Raw genomic sequence first — 13,664 nt, forward strand, 5'->3', positions numbered from 1 at the left:
AAATGGGAAGAACAATCTCAGATAATTAAATCAAAATTCCTAGAGAGAGGATACACCGAAGAGCTGTTGGATAAAGAAATATCGGAAATAGACAAGATGAAACGCACCGATTTAACTAAGTACAAAATAAAATCAAAGGAAGAAAATAATGATCTTCTAGATATCCCAATGATTATGGAATACAGTCAAAATAGAGAAATTATTGAGAAAATTTTCAATAAACACTGGGCACTCCTAAAGGAGGATGACCTAATCGGTGAGAAATTACCCTCTAGACCAAAATTCATATACAGGAAAACTAAAAATTTAAGAAATAAGATTGCACCGAGTATATGTAAGAAAGATCCAGGCAGACTGAAAGATGTCTTTGGAAAGAACATTAAAGGTTTTTTTCCCTTGTCTGTCCTGTAAGGCATGTAAATGTGGATTAAAATCAAAAACATTCAAATGCCATAATACAGGGGTAACTCATAAGATTCATGACATGATACGTTGTCAAGATAAAGGGATTGTATATATGTTACAATGTCCGTGCGGCCTACAATATGTGGGCCAAACGACGAGACCCCTCAGGGACAGAATACGCAAACATCTGTTGCTAATTGAAAAATGCAATATGGAAACATCCCTTTATAAACATTTTACATTGAAACATAATGGGAACATCAAAGATTTAACCTTTATGGGTATCCAAAAGGTCATTAAAGGATGGAGAGGAGGTAACTTTGAAAAGAAATGACTAATTACAGAATCCAAATGGATTTTCACTCTGGACTGTCTCCACCCTAAGGGACTTAATAATAAAGATGACTTCTCCCACCTTTTAAAATGACATAATGTCTTAATATCTGTATATTCGAAACATTTGTATACTAGGTCTATTATAGATCTGTAACAAGATCTGACTTATTATAGTTACTTGTCATAGACACCAAGTTCATGTTTATGGTTTATATACAAACTAATACCTAGTTCTAAAGCCAAAGTTTAAAGGCTAAACATATCATGTGGTACTTTTCCACATCTACTAAGCCTCTTCTTTCTGAGCCACGTTGAGCCGTCTAGTCTTTTGGTAATATGGTCATCCTCTCTCTAAAAACTAAAAACTAAAACTTAAAGGTAATACAACCTCTCTGATACCACCATTAAGATGTATATATAGCCAGTCTTTCTCCCTCAAGAAGAAACTAATCCCCTTCCATCACCATATAACTTTGGACACATATAGACATTCATGTAAGCACCTTTGCAAACACCACATCAACATGTTTTTGGAAATTCCACTAAATTACTATTGTTCTACGCCTCCATCACCGTGATTTACTAACCACCAATAGAGTTGGCGATCTATGGCGTGATGTCACGAGCCATATATATATATATATATTAGCAGTGGCATAAGCTGCTCTCAGTCATATTTTAAAAGCAGATATGACACCAATTTATTTGGCCCAATTTACCTATTATTATTGTAACCAGCAACGTCAGATTTGACATACCACTGAAAGTGACGTCACGGCCCTAGTTAGATTAAACGACACCTACATCACATAGGATATAGAATCGAAACCCCCCCCCTTGTAAGTCTGTGGTTATATAATGGTTGGCTCTACTGTTTAGATTCAACAATCTTCATATATCTGTATATATTGTACCGATAACATAGGCAATACCAAGATCTGTAAACATACGATTTGAGAACATTCCTTATCCACTTAGAAATTATCTTATTTCCAATAATTAGGAATCTAGTTATTCTAATTATTCATCCCCTCAATGAACATAATAATACAATACTGTTTGACCTATGTATCTATGTTTTTATTCATGGTTCCTTATATATTTCGTTGTCAAATGACCTTTGTACTGCACCATGATCTATTAGAGTCCCCTTGATTATGACAGATAGGAATATCTACTGTATCGCCCCAACCGGAAGTAAACACTGTCACGCTGTTTTAACCGGAAGCGCCATTACACTGCCGCAAACCGGAAGTGACTATCCTTAAGACCATATTAGATACGCTACTAATTTAACATACCCCTAAATGATCAATTCTCCCTTACTGAGAAACATATAGTTTACCACAAGCCCCAGATAATGGTCCTCACCAGAAAGAACACTACGTTCTTTACCGAAAAGAGCATTATGGCTTGCCGCAACCGGAAGTAACCAAGAAAAAAATGGAAGTAACAAAGACACCTTAACATAGCTGGTCAGAAGTTATTTTTTTATTTTAAAATTTTAAATTTTGAATTTTATATGTTATATTTTTGGACTGTACACACATTATTCCAAAATCTGCCTTAAATGGCATACTGATCCAGCTAATAAATACTAGATCACATCTCAGAGATCTCATAAACAGGATATGACATCACAGACCGTCAACACCGGAAGTGATACTATACACTCGACAAAATATCTTAAACATCATTTTAAACATCATTTTAAACACATCGATTTTTAAACACATCACTCTTTATAGTTATACTATATCTATCTATTTATAAACAACGTCTTTGAATATGTTTATAAGCATTTTTTATAAACACAAAAGTTTGCCCATACCCATCAGACATCTGAATAGGAACGTATTACAAACATTGCCCAAATTCATGAGACACCGGAAGGGGGCGGAGCCTATTTTTGGCGCAAAAATCCTCAGACACCCATTGGTCACAACATCCTTTATAAGGGTGCATAATCCCTAAACAAATCAGTCTTGATAAAGGCCTAGAGGAAGGCTGAAACGCGTCGACTGATATTGGTAAGCTGCATTTCATTTAGATAATACTTATTTGAAGGTATCTGCACCATATTTGTTTTTGTTTTTTAGGTGGACATCATCATTGTTTTGGTTTGAACATTTGGTTCACTCCCGGTGGGCCCAGCATTTTCTCCATCTTCCCATCTTCACTACATCACAATTATTTTGGACACTTTCAACCACTATTTGATCCCACAGGATCTGGGTGACTATAGTTTGACTTATATATTTTTTACATCACTTATTTTTGCATTCACAATTTTTGGATTTTCATCATTTTTTTCATCTTTTTTTACACTATTTTTTCACATCGTGTGTAGGATTAATTGACATTTATTTGCAATCGATTGACGTATATTTCTACATTTTTATTTCTACACTTTTTTACGTGTACACCACTTGTTCACATTGTTGTATATCTCTGAATTCTATGGCACTTCATATTTAGGAGGCTATTTTTTGTATTTACCATTGGTTTTACTTTGAACATCTGTTTTTATTCATCTGTATTTTACTGTTATTTTATTGTAATTTGATTGTAATTTGATTGTAATCTTTCATGGATCCATGTATTGTATGAATTGTATGTATTAAGTTATTAAGTTTTTATATGTATAGGCAATAAATTAGGTTTTATTGCACATACTGCTACACCTATTTCCTTTGCCTCCGGTGGGTAGGCGCTTGGGGGTCCCTGTTCGTTTAGCTGATTTCTATTGGTGGTTACTAGGTATCACCCCCCTCAAGCCTATAGAGAACTGAGTAGGCGCTTGTCCACATTCCATACCTCTCTCCCCCTCTCTTTTGCGCTCTCTCCCCCTCTCTTTTGCGCTCTCTCTCACTCCACCACTCTTTTGTTCTCTCTCTCTCCCCCCTCTCTTTTGCTCTCTCTCCCCCCTCTCTTTTGCTCTCTCTCTCCCCCCTGTCTTTTGCTCTCTATCTCCCCCCTCTCTTTTGCTCTCTCTCCCCCTCTCTTTTGCGCTCTCTCCCCCTCTCTTTTGCTCTCTCTCGCTCCACCCCTCTTTTGCTCTCTCTCTCTCCCCCCTCTCTTTTGCTCTCTCTCCCCCTCTCTTTTGCGCTCTCTCTCCCCCCTCTCTTTTATGCTCTCTCTCTCCCCCCTCTCTTTCGCACTCTCTCTCCCTACCTCTTTTGCGTGCTCTCTCTCCCCCCCTCTCTTTTACACTCTCTCTCCCCCTCTCCTTTGTGCTCTCTCTCTTCCCCTCTCTTTTGCGCTCTCTCTCTCCCCCTCTCTTTTGTGTTCTCTCTCCCCCTCTCTTTTGTGCTTTCTCTCCCCCCCTCTCTTTTGTGCTCTCTCTCTCTCCCCTCTCTTTTGTTCTGTCTCTCTCTCCTTTTTTCTTGCTCTCTCTCTCTCCATCCCTCTCTTTTGCTCTCTCTCTCCCCCCTCTCTTTTGCTCTGTCTCTCTCCTCTCTCTCCATCCCTCTCTTTTGCTCTCTCTCTCCCCCTCTCTATTGCTCTCTCTCCCCCTCTCTTTTGCTCTTTCGCCTCCTCTCTTTTTCTCTCTCTCCCCCTCTCTATTGCTCTCTCTCCCCCTCTCTTTTTCTTTCTCTTCCTTCTCTTTTGCTCTATCCCCTCTATTTTGCTCTCTCTACCCCTCTCTTCCGCACTTTCCCCTCTCTTCTGCTCTTTCCCCTCTCTTTAGCTCTTTCTTATCTCTTTTTTTCTCTCCCCCCTCTCTTTCTATTTCTCTCCCCTCTCTCTTGCGCAGACCGCGCCCGGCCACACCTCCACCACGCCCGACCATGCCCGGTCACACCCAGCCATGCCCACGCTCCCACCGGCCACGCCCACTTTCACTGCAAACAGCATGTCAGATAAGGCCAGGTGTGTTTGTCCTCGTGCTTTCTCTACTGCGCATGACAGCTTTTGACAAACACACTTGGCCTTTTATATTATGGGATAGGCTAGTCCTTTACTAGGCACCTGTCCCATAAGAACTTAGAGAGTAAGGAAAGTAATGTGGTTCCTGCAGCTTTGCTTTCAGTACCTCTTCTGTTCCAGTTGCTTTATATTTTTATGATGCCATTCCTTTACAGTGGCTCATCAAGATTTTAAAAACTGATGCAATAATTGATTCTGTGGAAAGTAGTTTTTTTTTTCTGGACTTAACCTTGGCAGCTTACTTTAAAATTCCTCAATCAAAGGCTACTCCTGTTCAATTATTTGTTGCTGATGCAAGTCCAATGAAGTTTGGTCCTGTTATAAAAGAGTTTATACCAGTATCAGTTATCATGAGCTAGGGACATAAACAGACTTTTGAAGGAAAAATAAATATGTATATATGATAATATCAAATTATATAAGATAGTTAAATATATATATAATAGCAGGGGTCAAGTCTTACAAAAAAAGTGTGGGAACTGACCAAGACTTCCATCCCCCTTACAATTCATGTTGTTTTATACACAAACACACACACACACAGTATTTATACTGTATGTAATATCTATACATTTTGGTTAATGAAAGCAAATTAAAACCAATGAATCATTGAATGGTTGCCTATGGGCATGAGAGTCCTCCTCTGTCACAGAGTCTCTCCCACTTAAGGTGCAATAGTCCTATTTTTGCTAAAGGGAGCTAAATAACCCCAAAGCAAACTACACAGAATTGTAAGCACCATGTGTTCCACGCAGTGCGGGGGGATCACACATCAGGACTGCTGACAAGCTTGCACTTAGTTTATTGTAGGAAGTGTTACTGCCCATTACTAGAGGATCTCACTACCTCTCTAACCAGACTGTGCTCCAACTCCACCCACCAACAGCAGCAGTGTTTACTGAAGTGTTTCTGTTCTCTTTCCAGGGAGAACTTAGTTCCACTTGCAAAAATAGTGCAGGAACTCTGTTCTTATGTGTTCCCGCTCGACTTGACCCCTGTAGAATAGGGGGTGCTCAAAAAATGTGTCAAGGATATAGTTTATCAATATAGAATACAAAACAGAAGACAGGCTTCTTCAGTGTTGTCACGTGAAAATATATAATAAAATATTTACAAAAATGTGAGGGGTGTACTCACTTTTGTGAGATACTGTATATATCTGTATATATCTATACCTATATATAATTATTTATATATATATATATATATATATATTAATATATATTGTACTAAAAACCTTCAGATATATGTAGAAATGTATATTTATGAATAAATAGAACATATTCTTCTATGTCAAGAACACTGGAATGTGAAATATTCATATTTCATTTCGGGTTGCCACACTTGAGAAAATGTAATAGGGTTTGCGCGACTTGTTGGGTGTTTATTTATTTTTTCACTTTTCACGCTCCATTGAAGTCTATGGGAGAATACCATAACAAGATTGCGATATTGTGACTTTGGCAATTTTGCTTGTGTCATGTTAGTGCGCAAGCAAAAACTTATTACTTCCAACTTGTAAAACGTGCTGTATCTGGCTGAAGTCGAATGCAGTTAGCGTGTGAACAGGAGAAATAAATAGCACTTTATTCATAATCTAGCATTAAGTGTGGAAGTATTAACTTGTTTTTATGCTTTTATTCTGAACTAGTACTAAAGCCCGTTCACCCTGGCAATTTTTTGCAGTAGAGCGGTCCCACCCCTTGCTCTCTCTCTCCTCCTCTCTTTTGTGCTTTCTCCCCCTCTCTTTTGTGCTCTCTCCCCCTCTCTTTTGCGCTCTCTCCCCCTCTATTTTGCGCTCTCTCTTGCTCCACCTCTCTTTTGTTCTCTCTCTTGCCCCTCTCTTTTGCTCTCTCTCTCCACCATCTCTTTTGCTCTCTCTCCTCCTCCCTTTTGTGCTCTCTCTCCCTCTCTCTTTTGCACTCTCTCTTGCTCCACCTCTCTTTTGCTCTCTCTCTCCCCCTCTCTTTTGCTTCCTCTCTCCCCCTCTCTTTTGCTTTCTCTCCCCCCTCTCTTTTGCTCTCTCTCCCCCTCTCTTTTGCGCTCTCTCCCCATGCTCTCTTTTACGCTCTCTCTCTTCCCCCTCTTTTTTGCGTTCTCTCTCTCTTTTGCGCTCTCTCTCTCCCCCTCTCTTTTGTGCGCTCTCTCTCCCCCTCTCGTTTGCGCTCTCTCCCCCTCTCTTTTGCGCTCTCTCTCTCTCCCCTCTCTTTTGTGCTCTCTCTCCCCCCTTTCTATTGCACTCTCTCTCCCCCCCTCTCTTTTCCGCTCTCTCTCTCCCCCTCTCTTTTGCTCTGTCTCTCTCTCTCTCTCTCTCCTTTTTTCTTGCTCTCTCCATCCCTCTCTTTTGCTCTCTCTCTCCCCCTCTCTTTTGCTCTCTCTCCCCTTCTCTTTTTCTCTCTCTCCCCCTCTCTATTGCTCTCTCTCTCCCCTCTCTTTTGCTCTCTCTTCCCTCTATTTTGCTCTTTCCCCTCTATTTTGCTCTCTCTCCCCCCTCTCTTCTGCACTTTCCCCTATCTTTAGCTCTTTCCTATCTCTTTTTGTCTCTCCCCTCTCTCTCGCACCGACCACGCTGACCACGCCCCTGCCACGCCCGACCATGCACGGCCATGTCCGGTCACATCCAGCCACGCCCACGCTCCCGTCCGCCACGCTCACGCCGGTCACACCCACTTTCGCTGCAAACAGCATGTCAGGTAAGGCCAGGTGTGTTTGTCCTTGTGCTTTCTCTACTGCGCATCCATGACAGCTTTGGACAAACACACTTGGCCTTTTATATTATGGGATAGGCTGGTCATTTACTAGGCACCTGTCCCATAAGAACTTAGAGAGTAAGGAAAGTGATGTGGTTCCTGCAGCTTTGCTTTCAGTAACTCTTCTGTTCCAGTTGCTTCATATTTTTATGTTGCCATTCCTTTACAGTGGCTCATCAATATTTTAAAAATTTATGCAATAATTGATTTTGTGGAAAGTAGGTTTTTTTCTGGACTTAACCTTAGCAGCTTACTTTAAAACAGACTTTTGAAGTAAAAATAAATATGTATATATGATAATATCAAATTATATAAGATAGTTAAATATATATAATAGCAGGGTTCTTAAAAAAAAGTGTGGGAACTCACCAAGACTTCCATCCCCTTACAATTCATGTTGTTTTATACACAAACACACACACACGCTGTAATTATACTGTATGTATAATATCTATACATTTTGGTTAATGAAAGCAAATTAAAACTAATGAAGGGTTAAATGGTTGCCTTTGGGTCTGAGTTTCCTCCTCTGTTACAGAGTCTCTCCCACTTAAGGTGCAATAGTCCTATTTCTGCTAAAGGGAGCTAAATAACCCCAGAGCAAACTACACAGAAATGTAAACACCATGGCCTAGATTTGGAGTTCGGCGGTAAAAGGGCTGTTAACGCTCCGCGGGCTTTTTTCTGGCCGCACCATAAATTTAACTCTGGTATCGAGAGTTTAATCAAATGCTGCGTTAGGCTCCAAAAAAGGAGCGTAGAGCATTTTTACCGCAAATGCAACTCTCAATACCAGCGTTGCTTACGGACGCGGCCGGCCTCAAAAACGTGCTCGTGCACGATTCTCCCATAGGAAACAATGGGGCTGTTTGAGCTGAAAAAAAACCTAACACCTGCAAAAAAGCAGCGTTCAGCTCCTAACGCAGCCCCATTGTTTCCTATGGGGAAACACTTCCTACGTCTGCACCTAACACTCTAACATGTACCCCGAGTCTAAACACCCCTAACCTTACACTTATTAACCCCTAATCTGCCGCCCCCGCTATCGCTGACCCCTGCATATTTTTTTTAACCCCTAATCTGCCGCTCCGTAAACCGCCGCAACCTACGTTATCCCTATGTACCCCTAATCTGCTGCCCTAACATCGCCGACCCCTATATTATATTTATTAACCCCTAATCTGCCCCCCTCAACGTCGCCGACACCTGCCTACACTTATTAACCCCTAATCTGCCGAGCGGACCTGAGCGCTACTATAATAAAGTTATTAACCCCTAACCCGCCTCACTAACCCTATCATAAATAGTATTAACCCCTAATCTGCCCTCCCTAACATCGCCGACACCTACCTTCAATTATTAACCCCTAATCTTCCGATCGGAGCTCACCGCTATTCTAATAAATGGATTAACCCCTAAAGCTAAGTCTAACCCTAACACTAACACCCCCCTAAGTTAAATATAATTTTTATCTAACGAAATAAATTAACTCTTATTAAATAAATGATTCCTATTTAAAGCTAAATACTTACCTGTAAAATAAACCCTAATATAGCTACAATATAAATTATAATTATATTATAGCTATTTTAGGATTAATATTTATTTTACAGGCAACTTTGTAATTATTTTAACCAGGTACAATAGCTATTAAATAGTTAAGAACTATTTAATAGTTACCTAGTTAAAATAATAACAAATTTACCTCTAAAATAAATCCTAACCTAAGATATAATTAAACCTAACACTACCCTATCAATAAAATAATTAAATAAACTACCTACAATTACCTACAATTAACCTAACACTACACTATCAATAAATTAATTAAACACAATTCCTACAAATAAATACAATTAAATAAACTAGCTAAAGTACAAAAAATAAAAAAGAACTAAGTTACAGAAAATAAAAAAATATTTACAAACATAAGAAAAATATTACAACAATTTTAAACTAATTACACCTACTCTAAGCCCCCTAATAAAATAACAAAGCCCCCCAAAATAAAAAATTCCCTACCCTATTCTAAATTAAAAAAGTTACAAGCTCTTTTACCTTACCAGACCTGAACAGGGCCCTTTGCGGGGCATGCCCCAAGAAGTTCAGCTCTTTTGCCTGTAAAAAAAAACATACAATACCCCCCCCCAACATTACAACCCAGCACCCACATACCCCTAATCTAACCCAAACCCCCCTTAAATAAACCTAACACTAATCCCCTGAAGATCTTCCTACCTTGTCTTCACCATCCAGGTATCACCGATCCGTCCTGGCTCCAAGATCTTCATCCAACCCAAGCGGGGGTTGGCGATCCATAATCCGGTGCTGAAGAGGTCCAGAAGAGGCTCCAAAGTCTTCCTCCTATCCGGCAAGAAGAGGACATCCGGACCGGCAAACATCTTCTCCAAGCGGCATCTTCGATCTTCTTCCATCCGGAGCGAAGCGGCAGGATCCTGAAGACCTCCAGCGCGGAACATCCATCCGGACCGACGACTGAACGACGAATGACTGTTCCTTTAAGGGACGTCATCCAAGATGGCGTCCCTCGAATTCCGATTGGCTGATAGGATTCTATCAGCCAATCGGAATTAAGGTAGGAATTTTCTGATTGGCTGATGGAATCAGCCAATCAGAATCAAGTTCAATCCGATTGGCTGATCCAATCAGCCAATCAGATTGAGCTCGCATTCTATTGGCTGTTCCGATCAGCCAATAGAATGCGAGCTCAATCTGATTGGCTGATTGGATCGGCCAATCGGATTGAACTAGATTCTGATTGGCTGATTCCATCAGCCAATCAGAAAATTCCTACCTTAATTCCGATTGGCTGATAGAATCCTATCAGCCAATCGGAATTCGAGGGACGCCATCTTGGATGATGTCCCTTAAAGGAACAGTCATTCGTCGTTCAGTCGTCGGTCCGGATGGATGTTCCGCGCTGGAGGTCTTCAGGATCCTGCCGCTTCGCTCCGGATGGAAGAAGATCGAAGATGCCGCTTGGAGAAGATGTTTGCCGGTCCGGATGTCCTCTTCTTGCCGGATAGGAGGAAGACTTTGGAGCCTCTTCTGGACCTCTTCAGCACCGGATTATGGATCGCCAACCCCCGCTTGGGTTGGATGAAGATCTTGGAGCCAGGACGGATCGGTGATACCTGGATGGTGAAGACAAGGTAGGAAGATCTTCAGGGGATTAGTGTTAGGTTTATTTAAGGGGGGTTTGGGTTAGATTAGGGGTATGTGGGTGGTCGGTTGTAATGTTGGGGGGGGGTATTGTATATTTTTTTTTACAGGCAAAAGAGCTGAACTTCTTGGGGCATGCCCCGCAAAGGGCCCTGTTCAGGGCTGGTAAGGTAAAAGAGCTTGTAACTTTTTTAATTTAGAATAGGGTAGGGAATTTTTTATTTTGGGGGGCTTTGTTATTTTATTAGGGGGCTTAGAGTAGGTGTAATTAGTTTAAAATTGTTGTAATATTTTTCTTATGTTTGTAAATATTTTTTTATTTTCTGTAACTTAGTTCTTTTTTATTTTTTGTACTTTAGCTAGTTTATTTAATTGTATTTATTTGTAGCAATTGTGTTTAATTAATTTATTGATAGTGTAGTGTTAGGTTAATTGTAGGTAATTGTAGGTAGTTTATTTAATTATTTTATTGATAGGGTAGTGTTAGGTTTAATTATATCTTAGGTTAGGATTTATTTTACAGGTAAATTTGTTATTATTTTAACTAGGTAACTATTAAATAGTTCTTAACTATTTAATAGCTATTGTACCTGGTTAAAATAATTACAAAGTTGCCTGTAAAAGAAATATTAATCCTAAAATAGCTACAATGTAATTATAATTTATATTGTAGCTATATTAGGATTTATTTTACAGGTAAGTATTTAGCTTTAAATAGGAATAATTTATTTAATAAGAGTTAATTTATTTCGTTAGATTTAAATTATATTTAACTTAGGGGGGTGTTAGTGTTAGGGTTAGACTTAGCTTTAGGGGTTAATCCATTTATTAGAATAGCGGTGAGCTCCGATCGGAAGATTAGGGGTTAATAATTGAAGGTAGGTGTCGGCGATGTTAGGGAGGGCAGATTAGGGGTTAATACTATTTATGATAGGGTTAGTGAGGCGGGTTAGGGGTTAATAACTTTATTATAGTAGCGCTCAGGTCCGCTCGGCAGATTAGGGGTTAATAAGTGTAGGCAGGTGTCGGCGACATTGAGGGGGGCAGATTAGGGGTTAATAAATATAATATAGGGGTCGGCGGTGTTAGGGGTAGCAGATTAGGGGTACATAGGGATAACGTAGGTGGCGGCGCTTTGCGGTCGGAAGATTAGGGGTTAATTATTTTAAGTAGCTGGCGGCGATGTTGTGGGGGGCAGGTTAGGGGTTAATAAATATAATACAGGGGTCGGCGGTGTTAGGGGCAGCAGATTAGGGGTACATAAATATAACGTAGGTGGCGGTCGGCAGATTAGGGGTTAAAAATTTTAATCGAGTGGTGGCGATGTGGGGAGACCTCGGTTTAGGGGTACATAGGTAGTTTATGGGTGTTAGTGTACTTTAGGGTACAGTAGTTAAGAGCTTTATGAACCGGCGTTAGCCAGAAAGCTCTTAACTCCTGCTATTTTCAGGCGGCTGGAATCTTGTCGTTAGAGCTCTAACGCTCACTTCAGAAACGACTCTAAATACCAGCGTTAGAAAGATCCCATTGAAAAGATAGGCTACGCAAATGGCGTAGGGGGATCTGCGGTATGGAAAAGTCGCGGCTGAAAAGTGAGCGTTAGACCCTTTAATCACTGACTCCAAATACCAGCGGGCGGCCAAAACCAGCGTTAGGAGCTTCTAACGCTGGTTTTGACGGCTACCGCCGAACTCCAAATCTAGGCCCATGTGTTCCACACAGTGCGGGGGGATCACACATCAGGACCGCTAACAAGCTTGCACTTAGTTTATTGTAGGAAGTGTTACTGCCCATTACTAAAGGATCTCACTACCTCTCTAACCAGACTGTGCTCCAGCTCCTCCCACCAACAGCAGCAGTGTTTACTGAAGTGTTTCTGTTCTCTTTCCAGGGAGAACTTAGTTCCACCTGCATAAATAGTGCAGGAACTCTGTTCTTATGTGTTCCCATTTGACTTGACCCCTGTATAATAAGGGGTGCTCAAAAATGTGTCAAGGATATAGTCTATCAATATAGAATACAAAACAGAAGAGAGACAAACAATGTCCAAAATCAAAAGCAATCTTTTAAGGTAAAGGGCAGCGCTCCTGAAAAGTATCCTGGATCACCAGCAGCTAAAATAAATAAAAGAAAGCAGGTGCCTCATAGGGTGAGTATATCCAATAATCTAAATGAATAAAGACAAAGGGAAACTCACAAATTGGTGGGCACTACTCCTAGAGCATGTGACGTGCATCCCACTCGAGCAGTAGCAATCTGTTCCACTGTGTTGTCCCCACAGCATGCTCCAAACAAACCTCAACGTCACAATCGGATCATGAACTGCCATCCCAGCTTGCATAACTGCACCCTGATAGCACTCAGTGAAGAGAAACGCTACCATTAAAAAGACTTTACAATTTGATATTGTGGCTTCATCGTTGTTAGCTTTATTTTTGGGCTTACCAATTGTACAATAACTTTTTCTGCTTTGTTATTAAATGTCCGTCAAGTTATAATTGAGTGTATTCCTGACCAGAATATATTGAAAAAAATGTAGCTAAGGGGTTTATTCACCCAACTACTTCTCCACCTGGAGTTGGAATATTCTTTTTGGAGAAAAATGATGAACGTTTAAAACCTTCTGTGGATTATAGAGCTCTTAACAGTTTCACCATCAGAAAAATATACCCTTTACCTTCTTCCTTGATTTCTGAGATACTGGATAGGATTAAGTGAGCTCAAGGCTTCACAAAGATTGGTATTCAATGTGTCCCAACCACTTTCCAACATATTCAGATGGGCTGCAGGACGATTGGTGTGATCTTTATTTGTTTATGTAGCTGACAGTGTGGCTGCAGGACAAAGGGTCTTATCTGGCGTGGTTATATGGCTGATAGAGATGTTGCAGAGTAGGTAGCAAGCTCTGATGTTGTCATGTGACTGATAGAGGAGCTGCAGGACTACAGGTCTGATAGAGAGACTGCGAGATAAGGGGGCCTGACATGAGCTATAAGGTGGTTATGTTGCTGACAGAGAGGCTGCAGGGTTAGGTTGTAAGTTAATATGTGCACCCTGCAA

The sequence above is a fragment of the Bombina bombina genome, chromosome 3 (assembly GCF_027579735.1).
Source record: "Bombina bombina isolate aBomBom1 chromosome 3, aBomBom1.pri, whole genome shotgun sequence".
NCBI classification, from domain to species: Eukaryota; Metazoa; Chordata; class Amphibia; order Anura; family Bombinatoridae; genus Bombina; species Bombina bombina.